At 39.4% G+C, this 17,522-nt stretch overlaps 1 protein-coding gene across 7 annotated transcripts in view; it reads right to left on the reverse strand.

The window, feature by feature from the left end:
• The window catches only part of LOC127663791 (uncharacterized), a 741,437-nt gene that overhangs the window by 67,527 nt on the left and 656,388 nt on the right, over window positions 1-17,522 (reverse strand). The window contains exons 2-3 of one of the 7 annotated variants that reach the window (XR_007973028.1): window positions 11,846-11,971; window positions 2,401-2,601 (exon numbers count right to left, since the gene is read on the reverse strand). The exons of the other annotated variants lie outside the window; for them this stretch is intronic. The gene's annotated coding sequence lies outside the window, so the exon portion shown is untranslated. The remainder of the gene's footprint in view (window positions 1-2,400; window positions 2,602-11,845; window positions 11,972-17,522) is intronic. 7 annotated transcript variants of the gene reach the window in all.

The raw sequence follows: 17,522 nt of genomic DNA on the forward strand, positions 1-17,522 counted from the left end.
TTAAGGAAATCTAACTTTGTTCAGGGGAAATGCAAGATACAGATTGTCCCATGCCTCTGCCTAGCTTACGTTTAGAAGACACAGACCTAGATTCTTCAACTTCAGCGTTCATCCGATTCCCAAGCATACATTTTTCTGTAGCTAACATCATATGTGGTGAGTTCTCTATAGCTCAGTCTTTAAACATCTTTTACTGGCTCTAGTAGTCAGTTTTGTCCAATGCTTACCAAGATATTCAAGGAAATATTAATTTGTATTCTACTATAGAAAACTGTGGAAAACTGTACTTAAAAGATTTCATTCACTCTATGAGCTAAATTTTTACTCAGAGATTAAAATAATCAAGCAGAAAAGCCTCTTTTATCCTAAACAATTATATATAGAGAATTGTACATATTTGATTAAATTAGAAAAAAACCTTTTTATCTTTAGCAAAAGGTGGCTTAATGTGGATATTGAAACTATTATTCTTCAAAACTGTTGACTTTTAAGAGAGCATTTCAGGAATCATTCCCTCCCCCACCCCATCCCCCATGCACACACTCTGTCCCACTCACACTGAACCAGCACTGCTGACTCACTACCCATAAGGAAAACAAAAACATTAGGCATGCACAGCACAGGCTTATATTTAGGCAGATTTTGAATTTAAGACTACACACTCTGAAATGGCATCTTGAAAGAGAAAGAAAAGTACATCTACACATGTAAACATATACTCTTCTTAGATGACTTCCAAAATGCACAAAAGGTAAACATTTAGTAACTCTGAAAGTAAATGGGAAGCTAAGCATCACTAACAACACCAAAACAACAACAACCACACACAGAAAAAAAAACAAAATAATAACAAACTACAGCTAAATGGTTGATTTACAATACTTTTTAAGTTTGTGATTTTCATCCTTTGTCATAGTGTTCTGTGTCATAATCTGTTCATCAAGCATAAAGGCCTTCCCTGTGTCTATTCTCACAGGCACCAAGGCTCACAGTCCACATACATTCATACAGGTACACAAGCAAACACACAGAAAACACCACAGTGAGCTGGTCATACAAGTTTCTCTATGAGGAATTTAAATTATTTTCCTAATTCTGACCTATTTTTATGTAATTTGCTTTTATTTCTTTTAGTCCTAAATGTTTTGCATCACTTAAAGTCTCCTTAGATGCAAATCTACTTGGAAATGGGCTCTTGCCAAAGCAGCAATCTAACACATCTATGTGGTTCAATAGCCATTTATCAATTGATCATTATCTCTATCTGTTTTATTAACTCTTTTTTCACTAGAGGGAAAAACCTAAAGCAATCTAACCTTTCACAGCATGCATGTACATACACACAACTCAAGGAAAACCCGGATTGGTGATATCTAAATTTTAAAGTGGGGCATGGAAGATAAACTAACTCTTGCTTTGTATGGGTTTGGGGTAGGCTTCTGAAAAGAGGAAAGTTTCTGGGTTGTTTCCCCTTTGCCTCCACTTAACCCTCGCTCCCCCGCGGAGCCTGAGAGCCTGCAATTGTGCAAGAGGAGCCGGGCACGCAGGGCGCAAATCACCGAGCGCTGCGGGTGATTAATGATCCGTCCGCTGCTGCCCTGGCGCTCTCCAGGCAGCTCTCCCTGCAGGGCAGCAGCCGAGCTGCCAGCGGCGGCTGAGCGAGAAGCGGCTCTGGGAGAAAGCAGGGGCCACGCCCAGTGTGAGTGCACCATGCCGGGCGGCTGGCGGTGGGCAGCAGGCGGCGGGCAGGTGACAAGCCAAGCTGGCTGCACCAGGGTCAGGGGAGCACGGGGGAGAGTGAAGGCACCGAGCCACTGAGAGCCGAAACGGAGGCCGAGAGCAAGCCTGAGTGCAGCCTGTCGCCCTTCGGCTTGACCCGGCCGGCAGGGAAGCCTGCACAGCCTCGCTCGGGTCTGAGTCCAGCTGCTCCAGACACCAGAAGTCAAACCCGCTGCGCTTTATGACTGTTCAGTTGCAAGACCTACTTCGAGACAGCAGACACTTTGACCAAGTCTTTCACAGTCAGAAAGACACATTTGTTGAGTGGCCTTTTCTCTTTTTCGCGGGAAACAAAGAAATAAATTAAGGCAGGGCTCAGGCTGCACACGGTGAAACTTTGCAACAAATGCCTTTGCTTTCTCTAACTTCGATGTCCTTTCTCCCCTTTTCCTTAAAGAGCCCTTGGGGAAGCCATGAAGTAACACTGCACATTCCAGTAACACAGAAATGACTATATATATATATATATATATATATATATATATATATATATATATATATATATATATTTTTTTTTTTTTTTAATTTCAAAAACATTTAGAAAGAAAAGTAGCAGGAAGAAAAGGGCACATAACAACTCGAGGTTTCTTTTAAAAAAAAATGAAAGAAAAAGTAACTTACCTGTTGGGACATTCTGAATAAGAGGTTAGTATCAGCATTTTGCCATGTCCCCATGAACCCTGGTCCAGCCTCAGTCGTTCTGGTTCCGAACTGCATGGAGTTGTCAGTACAGGAGTCTCTTAAAGTCAAGTCTCTTGCCCTCTTTGGCTCTCTGTCTCTCTGTGTGTCTCTTTCTCTCACATCCACTTCTGCCTCTTCTGACTGAAAAGTGAAGGTGGATTTTTTGAGCTTCTTGGCAGCCAGTAGCAGGAGTACAGTGTAGGTAAGAAGCTGGCTGAACTGTGCATTTCATTCGGAAAGGGGGAGATCTGGGGGAGGGGGGGTCAGAGCTTCCTTCGCACCTTCTGCACAGATATCCCTATCATTTATGCATAGATTGTGACTCCCCTAGCTTGCCTCTGCTCAGTTTCACAGCTGCCTGTCAGGTGCGCAGGCAGCACTGGAGACCCAACCATCAGCTTCAAACCCTCAGCCACTGCATGTCATTGGACAGCAGAGCTAGGAGTCAACTGCACTGTTCCACTGTCAGGCACCAAATGACACTGTACTAACCCCCCTCCAGATACACAGATAGACACACACACTGGTGCATACTCCACGGACTGCCACGATCACCACCCACAAGGCCAGGGAAAGCCAGGGCTCCTCCCTGGGAATTTTCGCCAACAATGCTTTCTGCTGTAACATGTTATATCCAGCACCAGTCCTTTCTTTAACACTTGCAAAACTATGACACTTAAATATTTTTAGTTAAACTGGAAGCAAGTAAAGATTCATCTGGAGGAGAACATAAAGTTTGCTTAGTGGCTTTTTAAATATTAGCTGCCACAAGTCACACCGTAATGCTGGGGCTATTTATAACCACATATAAACTCATAGGGAAAATAATATACAGAGATTTGACCTTATATTATAAAGGGTGAACAAGCAAAGCTACCAGTTAAACATGGAAGATGTACACTAAACATATGCAAAAATAAATATATATCACTTAATACCCAGCACCTCAGGCCATTAATTACCAAATGGAAGGTTAAGTAAAGAGACACTGAAGGAAGAGAAGAAAAATGAATACCTTTTCTTAAAGCTCACATGCAGAATAAAATCCTTTGTTAAAGTTCTCAGGTAAGACATCTACATCAACCTTTTAAATCATAAAAAAAAGGGCAAAAGATGAAGAAAAAAAGAAACCTGTCCTATTTCAGGCAAAAAGTAATGCATATAAAAATGCCATTTTTCATTTAGGACCTCTATGGAAAATTCTATAATGTTTCCCTGCCTGATGAAATATAACCCTGATAGCAGGTCATATTTTTAATTAAACCAGTTTTAAAACAAAACAACCATTTGTTAGATAGTATTTATCTCCCTTATTTATGGAAAAAGCAGAACTGAACAAAATCCACTGTACATAAACACTGTAACTTCAAAATGGAAAGCTAAATTCATGCCATCTCATAAAAGTAGTCAGCAGGAAAAAGCCATCCTTCCTAAACTTAAAATGTAAGGAACATTAATCTTCAGCCACTTACACATACTGAGGACAAATGTAGCACTCTGTTCGCTCCTTCTTAACGAAAGAATAACAATAAACCTTCCTCTCAGAAACAACAGAAGAAACAGAAAAGCGTTTCGATGGCAGCCTGTGTCATTAGTGGACAATGAGAAAAGATGAGCAACCGTACGCTATGTTGACACAAATGTGCCTTCCCTTCTAGAACTGACATCTCCTGAAAGCTTTTCTGTTAAACTTCCCTCCAGTTCACCACCATTAAGCACAAAAAAGTCTCAAAAGAAGCCAATTCAATATCTGAAAGGAGACAAACAAGAACCCAAAGAATTGTTGCCTTAAAATATATTAAGTCTACCTGTGGTCAATAAAAATATTCTTTCGAGGGGGAGGGCGGGAAAAGCCCCTATGAGTCAATTGTCAACGGTGACTGTACCTTTACTATTACCCACTTAACTCCCTCTAAAATTTGCTAGCCTCTTGATTTCTGAAGTGGCACTCAGTGCCTCAGTCAAGCTGCCTGCTCAGCTCCTGACCTTCCCACTAATGGCTGTTATTTATGGGAGGCTTAAGGACACTGTCAACAGCAAGCTTCCTCCTCTCTCCCCTCAAGCACTGTTGTATCCTCTGCCTGCATGTTCTCTCTGGCCTCTTCTGCTTCCTCTCCCTCTCTCCTAGTCCTTCCCCCTCCTTCCCCACTCTCCCTCACTCCCTCTTCCTATTTTTCCAGCCCCACCCCTTTTTCTCAGTTCTGAGATCCTCTTCTTTCACAGGTATTTCCCCTAACCCCCACACATGCGGGCATGAATGAACGAACACACACACACACACACACACACACACACACACACACCATACCACACCACACCACAAGACAAAAATCAATTTTCATGCAGCAGCAAGCACCTGGAGTAATAGACTCTTTTATTAAAACTGTTATTCTACAAGACTTGAAATTCCCCAGGGATCGGGCCATGTCAAAGCCGATATAATTAACTAGAGGCTCAGCAACGGATCAATTACCAGACAAGCAAGTGATAGTGAAATCAATGAAAGATCATCGGCCACATTATCAGTGTTGCAACTCATTAGGGCAAAACTGAGAAATGTGCTCAACGCGAGCCCAAGCAAGGTGGCATTACAAAACAAAGGCTAATTTGGAGACCCTGCTGTGAACAATCTGTAACTGAATTAGCCCTTTTCTCCCCTAAACTGCATAGCTCCATAACTAAATGTGACAGACTGAGAGAAGCAGTTTATTAAGACACCAACCCCAAGTTTATTTAGTTCATAAACTCTCTCCTAGAAAATCAATACAGTCTGTACAGGGTTATCAGGTTGACTAGCTAATACATCCAAATCTGCTATGCCCAGCCACAGTCCTCTGACAAAATGCTACCCAGAGTATGCAAACCGGTCTCTCTCAGACTGCAAGGTCTAACCAAACAAGTCTGCAGCAAAACTATTACCTAAATATTCCTGCCGTAGCCACGCCTTAAAAACATCAGGATAGGGCTGGAGAGATGGCTCAGCAGTTAAGAGCACTGAGTGTTCTTTCAAAGGTCCAGAGTTCAAATCCCAGCAACCACATGGTGGCTCACAACCATCCTTAATGAGATCTGATGCCCTCCTCTGGGGAGTCTGAAGACAGATACAGTGTACTTACATATAATAAATAAATAAATCTTTAAAAAAAAAAAAACATCAGGATAGCCTCGTAAGATTCACAAGAAAAATCACAACAATTACACAGTACTGTACCTCCTAGATGGATTTTGTCAAACAAATTGTCAAACAAAATTTTAGTTAATTCCTAAAATCAGTTAAAAAAAAAAGTAAAAGCTTCATTATAACAACAGACACCAGTCCAAAGAGTTAGCTATATATAAACATGCTAAAGTACAAACCTTGAATGTTTATGTTTTGTTTATTATGTTTAAAACCATTTTTAATAAATTTTAGAACATAAAATTCTGACTCCTATAGAAAGTCCCAAAATATGTTATGTGAACTTGCCATCCATTTCCATAGGGAAATGTAGAACCTTGATGCTTTTCTAGCCAGTAAGAGACTTGAATTGTTTTTTAGAGACTCAGGTCCATGACTAACAACAAAACCAAGGCACCAAGACATCTCCTGAGGCTTTCCATTGGCTCAACATTCTGTAGATTACAGAATAACCCTCTGAAATCCTTTGTATCCGAGTTATTTACAACTAGGCCATGGGGATAAACATCGTTTTCACAATTATTGCTTTCTTCCTGATTCAAAGTCGTGTACTTCAGATTAGGGGATCACAAATCTGAAAGGTCACGTGACGCTCCTCACAGTCCCTGAGACTGAGAGTTAGGCTGTGTACAATGAGAGGTCCACCAAGGAGCTCTCAAGGTCCTGAAGAAACTGTAGAACTAGGAGTAACTAACTCTTCTTCATAACACACAGCAGTAACACACACACACACACACACACACACACACACAACTCTGAAATACTTTTACAACAGTAACATAAGACCAGGAGAGTGGACAAGGTAAGCAGCTCTGGAAATAACTAATGATGTTTTAACACTTACAATGTTTTTACTTACTTATTTATTTATTTATTTTAAAAAAACCTGTACTATTAACATGCCATCAGTATACTCAACTGGCTTCAAATTCTAAATCCTAAATGTTAATTTTAAAAAATAGTTTAAATTCAATTTACAGATGCTACAATTACACATTTGTTTTTATCTGGTATTTATCAAACATTTCACCAGTCATGCTTCTAATAATATTTTTTAAAGTTAAGCATATATACTAACCCTGCACTAACTGCACACTTTGGATAGTAATTAAAAGTTGTAATTACAGGAAATTCATACTTTTAAAAACCTTTTTGCACATAACTACACACTGTGCATGTACCCTCAATGAGATCCAATTAGTTACAAAGAATTTGCATTTCAGTTAGTGTAGGATAACAAGACTACAGAGAGGTGCAGTGCAATCCCACCAACAGAGGAAGGCAGTGTGTTCTTTCCTGTTCGCTCTGTAAGCAGTAATTCCCACAAGTGATTGCTTAGAATGTTACTATCTTTTTAATATTTTGTAGTGAGGTGAATTTGGGTCTTTTCTTTTATTTTCTCAAAAATTACACAGTGATGGAAAAGTTAGTCACAGTTACTGATTACTGACAGGCCAAAGAATTCTCTTTTGCATATACTTTTGGAATAAACTAGTTTATTTATTGTGTTGCTTTTTGTTTGTTTGTTTGTTTATGAGAATATAACCCATCATTTCTTTATATATATTACAATTATTTTTTTTTAAAGACAGAGTATCATCATGTAGCCCTGGCTGGCCTGGAACTCACTTTATTGACCAGGTTGATTTCGAGAGATCTGCCTGCCTCTGCCTCTCCAGTGCTAGGATTAAGGGTGTGCTCCACCATACCCAACTTTACTTTTCTTCACTGGATTTAATTTCTTCAAAACACAGGGCTTTCTTAATGTCATTCTGTGACTGGGAACATAGAAGCTATATAAAGGTCGTGGTTCTGTGCTAAGAAACTCAGGCCCTGCACTAAGAAAGCACTTGAAGGCTTTCTTTCTTTCTCTCTCTCTCTCTCTCTCTCCCTCCCTCCCCCCCCTCTCTCTCTCTCTCTTTTTTCAGTTTTTTTTCCTCCCTAGCTAGGGCTACAATGTAAATCCTGAACAAATATAAAATAAATGTATGGCTTGTGCACACAGTTTAAGAAGCATCCGCAGGACTACTGACAGCTTACAGAACCGCACCTGTGGCTCCCTGGGCTCAGTTCTCCCGCTGTTAGCAGACTCTGTAATCTGTAATGACAGTGTACTGGCCTTTGCTCTTCCTTCAGTCACAATTTACTTCCAAAGCTTGGTTAAGTACAGACCTGGGTTAAAGTTCAGTGGTTTTTCATGTGACACACGCTGGTATTCATCTAATGGCTTGTCAAGACAAAACTGTCCCTGTTCTTGCCAAAATAATAAAAATGATGCTTCACATCGCATGACAATCAGCACTTCCTCGTGGTGGGACAGCTCGAGCTTTCTGTAACTCATCTATTTTATAGAAAAAATATTGCTAACTGGCTATCCACTCTCAGTGTACAGAATCAGGTTGCCATCCTCAAATCTCTTTCCTTCTCAGAACTCTAAGGCAGCCTGTAAACTAGTCACTAATGACATGCGACCTTAACATATAAAGGAATGCTGAAGCTCAGGTTCCTAATGCATTAAGGCACATAACTTAATATATGCAAATTATGCAGGAGCAGCAGGCTGGTCTCAGTCACAGAGGTGGGGCAGGCAACTGAGGAAATGTCATTTTTCTTGAGAACGAAGTGTAGGACTTGCTTTGCAACATCTGTTGGTCTGTGTGGAATGCTAACAGATGTGTTAAGTGGGAAAAAAAGGAGAAAGAACTAATGAAGGAAAACTCCTCTGAACAGATATTTCCCTCACTTCCATACTCCTAAGGAAGAAGGTTGACAGCCACCCTTTCCCCTAGTGAAGCCTGCCACCCTTTCCCCTTGTGAAGCCTGACACCCCTACTTTATTGTGCCATTTCTTTTCAGACACAAAGTTAAGGAGGAACAAATTTGGTTCAATATAAAGAATAGGAAAAAGTAAAGCTAATAATAATTTCAATTTTAAATTTTAAATAATAATTTCAATTTTAAATTTTAATTTCCACTTTTTTGTTTGCTTTATAATTGTATAGTTATCTATGTTTATACAATTTGATGAGAGGACAGTAGAATATTTGTTTCCCTTAACACATATAAACCCAAACATAATGAGTACACAGGCACATCTATGTGCACTCTGTGGAGAAAAGAAGAAATGACATTTAAAAGTACTTCTTAAGATCAAGAGCTGCTTGGTTGATAATGTTGTTCATTTGAAATGTAAATAAGTAAAATAACCAAAAAAGATCATAAAATAAAAAATGAGAAATAAAAGATCAAGATCTGAATTATCTTTTCGGTTTTGTTTGGTTGTTACAGGTGTTTTTGTTTGTGCTTTGTATCGTTTTGTTTTTGAGACAGGGTTTTTTCCACATAGCTCTGACTGTCCTGGAACTTACTATGTAGCTCAGCCTGGCCTCAACTCGAACTCACAGAGATCTGCCTGCCTCTATGAATTATCTTCCTTAATGTAAAGATACTCATTGTTACAATTAAGATTCACCTAATAGTTACACCTAAATCTTTGCTTGCCAACTGATTTCCAATTTCTTTCTTTCCATTTCGATCTCTGTAAGAGATGGACAACTGTGTCTCGATTGCCAATGTTCCCAAACAGTAACATCTGGTAATCATGGGTCCTCATGTTTAAATTTTAAGGAACCAGGAAAATTTTTCTTATTTAGCAATTGTTTTTCTTGTTTCAGTTTATTCGGTGACTGAGCTGTAAGTAGCAGACTGACATGTATGTAGCAGTCTTTAATTCAGGTTAAAAGGATGACGCATGGCAGGGGGTACATGGGGGTACATGGTGGTTCAGATTTTAATCCCAGCCCTTGGGAGGCAGAGGCAGGCAGACCTCTGTGAATCCCAGGCCACTTTGATCTCTATAGTGAGTTTCAAAGCAGATAGGAGTGAGATCCTATCCTCAAAAAGATATATGATTCATGCACGCCAACAACTAAATGTAACCAAGTGTCATATGTAAACGATCTAAACTACACAGTCTATTACTCTTTCTATTAAAATCTTTATGGTAAGAATTTAGGTTTAGAGTCCATGAATTAGCTAATTTAAAATTAGCTTAAAGGGTCTTTATGAAAAGGAGAAGAAAAATCTAAATTCATGTTATCATCTTTGATTGGCATCTCAATCCTTCTCCTCCAAGAGTCTGTGTTAGAATTCACTTGTTCCTTCATATTTATAATATTCATATATAACTATATATAAATGCCAGATGGCTTTGACAACCTAGTTGGACATTTCAACATATAGTAGCTTCAGCCAAAACAGCCCAAAGATTCTGAGGAATAAGACCATTGTTCAATTTTTAAGTAAGAGTACCCATACCTTCATTTATAGTCAGCTTTCTGCCAAACCATTATAGACATACTAAATACTCAGATGTGAACTCACAGGAACACCAATCACATCAGTGCACGAGACATATATAACAGCTGCTATGCACTGAGAGAAGAAAATGGTGACCAATACTGACAGAGAAAACCTTATGCAGTAAAAATATCTTTATGTGACCAGAAAAGGAACACAAGCCCCTTAAACAAGGTTCGAGCTACTTCAGAGAGTGACATTAACATTCCCCTTAGGAAAATATTACCTAAACGCTTTACTGAAAAGGAGAAAATGCTCCAATTGGCACTTGTCTAACTTGCCTGAGATGCTGTGTCTGACACCCTAGTCAGGGCTGAGCGCCGGAATGCACTTCCAGGAAATGTTAAAAGGCTATAATCCATGGATGCAAAAGATCAGAAAATGGACAGATGTGGTTAGGTACAGTAGATCAGGTAGCTTACAAAATGCTAAGGAATTGAGAATCCCTTGGAATCAAGATTCACATTTCAAAAAAGCATCTTCAGTCAGTACAAATCTTATGCCTACAAAAGATCAAACATTTTCCTATTTTGTTTTGATCTAAAAAGTAAAAAAGAGACTTTAATTTTTTTGTGTGTACAAGCAGTGACAAAAGCTGTCTTACTATCACAAGCTTCAGTTGATGTCCTGTGAGAAAAATCTTCTGAAAGAATCAGTGGTATCTTTCCTTAAATGACTATGAGGATAAAAATAAAAAGCAAAAGCAAAAGACAAAAATCCAACAGGCTGGGGCATGGAAGTGCACTGGGGAATTACTTTCATATGACCACGAAAGTTGTGGGATTGTAAAGATAATATTAATGCTTTTATTTACTTCCTTCTAAAAACTGTAGCCTGAGATGCTGGCAGCTCTAGTAAAAATGTCACAGTAATAGTTTAAATTACTGTCAAGAAGGAAGATTGAGATTCACTTCTGCACAAGAAAACCCTGTTACAAGGCTCAATACACACAAACACACACAAACACACACATACATACATACATACAAACACATATACAAGTACTCACAAACACACACACATACATACATAAATACACACAAACGCACACATACATGCACAAACACATGCACACATACTAACAAACACATATACAAGAACATACACACATATACATACATGCATACATACACAAACATACACAAGCCCTTACAAACTACTTAGACACAAAAACATGCTTACACACAAAATCATGCATATGCCCACACAAACATACATTTAAGTGAAAAACATTGATGCAAAGAAAATTTGTATGATTTCTGGATTGTTTTTCAAATTAAAAAAACTTAAATAGGAGAGTGGGGGCCTTTGGTGTAGGACCTCGGCTGGACGCAAGCAGGAAGGAAGCTTTTCACACACAACTGCACTGTCTGTCCATCAGCTGATGTCCTGGTTATGATCATCTTAGGGAAACTCATTAGTCTGCACGTGTATGTGTGTGTCTGTGTGTGTGTGTGTCTGTGTGTGTGTTACATATGTGTTACATTTCAATTCTCAAAGATTACTACCCTAACACATCCATTTTAAAAATAGTGACAATTAGAATAAATCTTCCCTAGAACTATGTGTAAAAAATGAAAAGGGGAAAAGGGGGATGAAATAAAAGAAGACACTTTATCACAATCAAAATCATTCGAATTATTGCCACAAAATTCTATTTCATTCAGTATCTTCAGAGGTTAAAAACTGTTGAGAAGCAAGTAAACACATTCATTTCCTAGCGTGCACATGAGTGTGAAAGACAGTAAGAGGGTGGAACAAAGAATAATTATGTGGGAACAAACCTCAATAGGACAGTCAGAGAATGTGAGCATATTTAAGTGACTTAAATAAGAAAGAACAACATACCTCAAGTTGAGATGGATCAACTCCACAGCATGGGACTTTAAAATGTGCTTGCCAGTCCTGGTCACCAAGCCTGCCTTCCGATTTGTAACTGAGGCAATTTGGAGGCGGGGAGGGCACAAAAGGTGCCTGTTGAGAGATTAGAAGAGGAAATTTTATATAGTCTGCAGGCAGTATTTTACAGAAATCCTGGTTGCATCAAGATACTTTATCTTAAAAACTACAGATATAATATACTCCTCTGACCACTCAAACACTTGTAAAAAGAGTTAATTACTAAGGTGTATAGAAACCAACAGTTAAATATATGAACCATAAGAAAACAACAATGAGGAATAACAGAATAGCTCACTGAGGGGTGACAGGACAGGGGAGCCACTCAGGGCTTCTTGAGTGCAAGCCTGTGTGCTGAGAAGCCAAACCAGCATTGCACTTAAGATTCTTTCTTTAAGGAGGAACTGGACAGTCATGTGGGTATCTGACACCGGGGCTGCCAAACACAAGTTCTACCACTGAGCCACACTCCAGTCAATACCCCAACTTACTCCATTTTCTTCTACTAATCATCAAGAAAATCATTATAAAACTTTTTACTCACTGTTGAAGAACTATTTATCAAGCTTCACATACCAAGTACAGGAAGTTGTGGGGACACCAAAATAAGACATGATCCCTGCTCACAGGTTTATAATCTACTACAGAATAAAAGCCATGCGCTAAAACGACCTAACATAAATAGAGATAGTGTTAAGGCAAGCACAGTAGATCCTTATGATTTAGGGAAGGATGCCTTCCCACTGATATGTGAAAGAAGCATCTAAGCAAAGGCTGCCTTTGTTCTAGGCCCTGAGAAACCACCAATATTCCTCTAGAGAAGTGATCTAGTTTCACTAGGGCGCAGGGAGGATGATGGATAAAGCAGTAATAAATGGGAAGATGCGTGGGTAATGGAACTATGGGTAAGAGTCCCACAGTCCACTCAGTTGCTATTCTGTTATCCACAAAGTCATCAACCAACTCTACAAAAAGACAACCTCAACACAGGGCAAATATTAATATTTTTAAAGAAAGTACATCTATGACAACACATTAAAACATAACTAAAAGGAAGCTAAGAGATCAATCAGGGAACTATTATAATAAACAGGTAAAATAAGCAGATAAGACTGATGAAAAAAAAGCAAAACACAAAAGACACCGTGGGAATGAAATTAAAGCCCTAGGAATGACAGACAGGACATGTGTAAGGACATGGGACAGATAGCTCACTGGTTAAGAGCACGCTGCTCTTGTGGAGAGCCCAAGTTAGTTTTCATGTTGGGTGGCTCACATCTGCCTGTAATCTTGTTAATTCCAACTCCAGGGGATCCAATGTCCTCTTCCAGCCTCTGTAGGCACTTGAATGTATGTGCACACACAAGCCCCCCTCCCAAGATGCAGACACATACACACGATTAAACATGTGGATCACAAGAGCCAGTGTGACACTAGGGATCTGGCTGGCAGCACTTTCTAGAGAAAGCAGAATACAGTTTAGCTCAGTCTGAGGAGCAAAGGAATGTGTAATTTGGGGCAGGAACAGTAAAATAACCTTGGGGCTTGAAAAGCTAGCAGGGTTTAAAGAAGTGTCCCTAGGAACAGACAGCTTGTTTTCCACTATGGGAGGTTTAAAAAGAAAAATCTAGAGTGAGTGAAGGGTACCAAGACAGTTAAGAGGATATTGAAGATCTAAGCCAGAGGGAAAATGATATAAAGGGTCCTAGGAGAGAATGTGGTAAGAACACAAATGAAAAGGTTCTCTGAAGAGAGGAAAAAAATCCCTCAGACACAAAGGAATGATATAGAAATTTTTCCCTGGTAAGAAATTCAGGCATTAAGGCCAGGCAGTGATGAATACCCCTTTAACCCCAGCACTCAGGAGGCAGAGGCAAGTAGATCTCTGAATTTGAAGCTAGCCTGGTCTACAGAGTGAGTTCTAGACAGCCATGGCTACCCAGAGAAACCCTGTCTCAACCCAACAAAAACAAAGAAATTCAGGAATTGATGTGTGTGTGTGTGTGTGTGTGTGTAAATAGGACCTACTCAGTCTACTCAGTTGCTTGCATATACATGCTTTGAGGACCAGACACTTGGCATTGAATAACCAATGAGAGGGCATCTTCCATAGGGAAGACAACCTCTCTCAGCATCCCTTAGTTGCCTGTAGTTCTTATCTGAGGTTGGGGTCCCACGGGATTTCCCTCTTCCACTTTTCCCCCCTCATTGTCCTTGTTCAGGCCCTGCCATATTGTAACAATTAAAGAAGATGAGGCCAGAAACTTGAGAAGGAGCAAGGGTGGGCCATGGAAGTTGTTAGAGGAAGGAAAGGGAATGGAGAGAAATGATGTACTTATATTTTACTTAAAACAATAATAAATACACTTAATGTTTTTAAAAAGAAACACAGATATTACAACTCCAGTTAAGAGCACAAACTAGAGAACAACTGGAGAAGAGAAAAGGAACAGTCTACTTAAAAAGGCACAATGAAGGTCAGAATCCATGAGTGGTGATCAGAAGACAGGTCAACTGCAGAGAGGGCTGCCCCTGAAAGTACTTAGGAAGTCTCCTCCCAGTCAAGACAATGTTGGCTTTAAGACAACGCATTGGGCTTAGTAGTTAAGAACATGAACAATTTTTTTTTACATGGGATCCAAGTTTAGTTCCCAGTACCTACATGAGATGGCTCACACCTGCTGTAACTATAGCTCCAGGGGATTTGATAATCAGGTGCATACATACATACATACATACATACATACATACATACGTATGTACATAGGTGCATTCGTTTTTTCTCTCTCTAAGATTTATTTATCTTTTAAAATTTAAAGAATTTTTTTTTAAAGGCAGTGTAGTTAGGAGTTGGAAATACTGACACTGAAATCTGAAATACTGAAAACCAATAAAGGGTTCTGAATGCAGACAGTAATGCCTTGCTCCAGAACATATAGCCCAGGAAAGAAACAGAACTTTGGGAACTATAGTGATCACATACATTCCCACACTGATGAGTTCATGTAAAAGAATTAAAATGCCAAGAATACATTTTAGACCAAATTATTTGATCTTTATTTATTCATAAACCCAATTCTAAATATATACAGAGCATTTTTTTTAAAAAAAAATGGCTGCAAGTTTACTCCTGGCTAAAGAAATTCCCCAAAGCAAATAAAAACTGGAAATATTTTGAACTATATCACATATATGATTTGAATTAAGGAGAGAGGAGATGTCTAAGAATATTGCTTCATTAGCAGACATGAGACAAAGCTGAGGTGGTAAGCCCCCCATCCCTTACTGCTGACTCCTACCTCCAGGCCCATGTGATCCAAAGTCACATCAACTCTCTACCCAATTAGTGAGGATTGCATTAGGAGACCTCTGCACTTTTAGTCCAGAATCCCTCTAGAGACCAGGGAAAAGATGAGTTCCATCACATGGCCAGTATCAACAGCCACTGAACAAATATCTCAGGGACATGGACAAAGACATTTATCTGCTGTGCTGGCAGCCACTACAACCAGCCTTCCTAACAGAGTCCTTTCTGTAAGGACCGCTGTCTAAGTGACCTGTCATATAGCTTTATAAAGTAGCATTAATACTGTGGGTCAAAATGAGATTGATCTTTGAACTTCGTGGTCTCCTGTTGTCAACAGTGCATTATAAAACCAATACTAAATACTTTATAAACAGGTCTCCCTACAGTGTATTAGAGAAACAGTACATATTTCATGCTCCATAGTTAGGTAGCCACATATCCATCAAGCTAATAAATTATTTATTAGATACCCCGAAGTGCAATAAGAGTCAATAAACTAACTTCTGAATACTTATATGCAACTATTTCAATGGAAATTGTAACCTGGATGAGAAAACATTCTCACTAACAATGGCAGATGGAAGACCCTCTCTCAAGTATACCATTAGAAGGGAGCACATACGTTGAGAGAGAGAGAGAGAGAGAGAGAGAGAGAGAGAGAGAGAGAGAGAGAGAGAGAGAGAGAGAGAAGAAATTCCTGTCTAGAAGATAATTTTTGTTACTGAACTTTAAGCGATACCCAACACCATACACATTTCTTCTGTTTGTATATACAGGCCTCTGATTCCCCCATCCTCAGGGAAATAATAATTGGTAGAAACATGTCTATCATACCTCAACTCAGATGACAGCTCCTACTAATGCTTTGCAGTTGTGATTTCAAAGAAACTATGCAATGCCTTGAGAGTGTATACAACAAGGTCTGTGATATACACGCAGTAAGGAATGCAGAAGTTATTAACCAAAGATTTAAAGGAACTTTAATTTATTTTTTCATTTCTTTTTTTCTCCCCTTGTATTTTTGGTTAAAGCTGCCAAGCCCTTAGATACATGTGATGCAGTCCCCAATGCCCAGTCCAACATCACTAGACTAGAATTAATCAGTGGTTAATTCTACCATTTCTGGAAGAGGACCTTCTGTTCTGGAATGTATTCCAGCCCTTCAAAGAAAAAATTCCTTCAGCTGGGAGTTATTTCTCAAACTATCAGAGGCGTGGACCTCTGTGTAGTATTGCGGTGCCATGGTTTCACATGCTGGCCACATTAATAGTGAAGAGCAAGCATCTGTAACCCACAGCTGTGTGTGCTCCAGCCCCAAAGCACCCGCAGGGCCGGTGCCAATGCAAACCACTCTTCCCGTCCCACATCAGAACCACACTGGTTTTCTTCAGGAGCCAGAGACTCGAGATACAGTTCTGAAAATGGGTTTTTTGGTACTTTCCACTCACGTGATGGGTATGGACTGTCAAGAAGAATACTGTCGGGGTCACTGGCTCTTTCCTTCTCCCACCCCACATCAAGTGGATAAGCTAGAAAGGGGAAAGTGAGGGGGGAGTGCAGTGGAGGACAGGCTCAATGAATAGCAGATACATGTATAAAATGTGCATATATGCACAATGAATATATACAGTGAAAATATTTTTTTTTCAGAGAAGGAAAAACAAAAGTTATAGTGTTGAAGTATCCTAAAAAGCCCCTGCGAAACAACCTAAACAGATAAACATACAGGGTTTTTTCCCCCACAGTATTTTTATTTTTCTTCCTAATATCTTATAGTTTTATTCCTATAGGCAAGAGTTGTGAAGGTTGAAACACATTTTATGAGGGTTAGGTGAAAAAAGCAGAAATAAAGGAGGAGCATGAGAGGGATGATTTCACATTACTTTCTCAAAAGACACATCCCTGAGTCCTAGGCATCATGAAAGCGGATAGCAAATCACAGACTGAGACTAACTTCTTTGTATTATTTTCGCTACTACAACCACTACTGCTAAGATGACTCTTCATATTAATGACTTTGGTATGTAGACAAACTATAAAAGATGCAGTCTCTGACCTCAAGTACTTATCGATGTCTGTGGGGATTTACCACTCCTGCTAGATTTACTTTCTTTTTTTTTTTCTTTATTTTTTTTTATTCGATATAATTTATTTACATTTCAAATGATTTCCCTTTTCTAGCCCCCCCCTAGATTTACTTTCCTCTTCATACTCTAGCCCAGAGGAAGTGATCATCACTCAAGACTTGGAGCCTTTCCATGAGTGGGGCTTATAGATGGCAAGGAGAAGGGGTATTTGCCCTTGGACACAGATGGTACT

Source organism: Apodemus sylvaticus, chromosome 13 (assembly GCF_947179515.1).
Source record: "Apodemus sylvaticus chromosome 13, mApoSyl1.1, whole genome shotgun sequence".
Classification (NCBI taxonomy): domain Eukaryota; kingdom Metazoa; phylum Chordata; class Mammalia; order Rodentia; family Muridae; genus Apodemus; species Apodemus sylvaticus.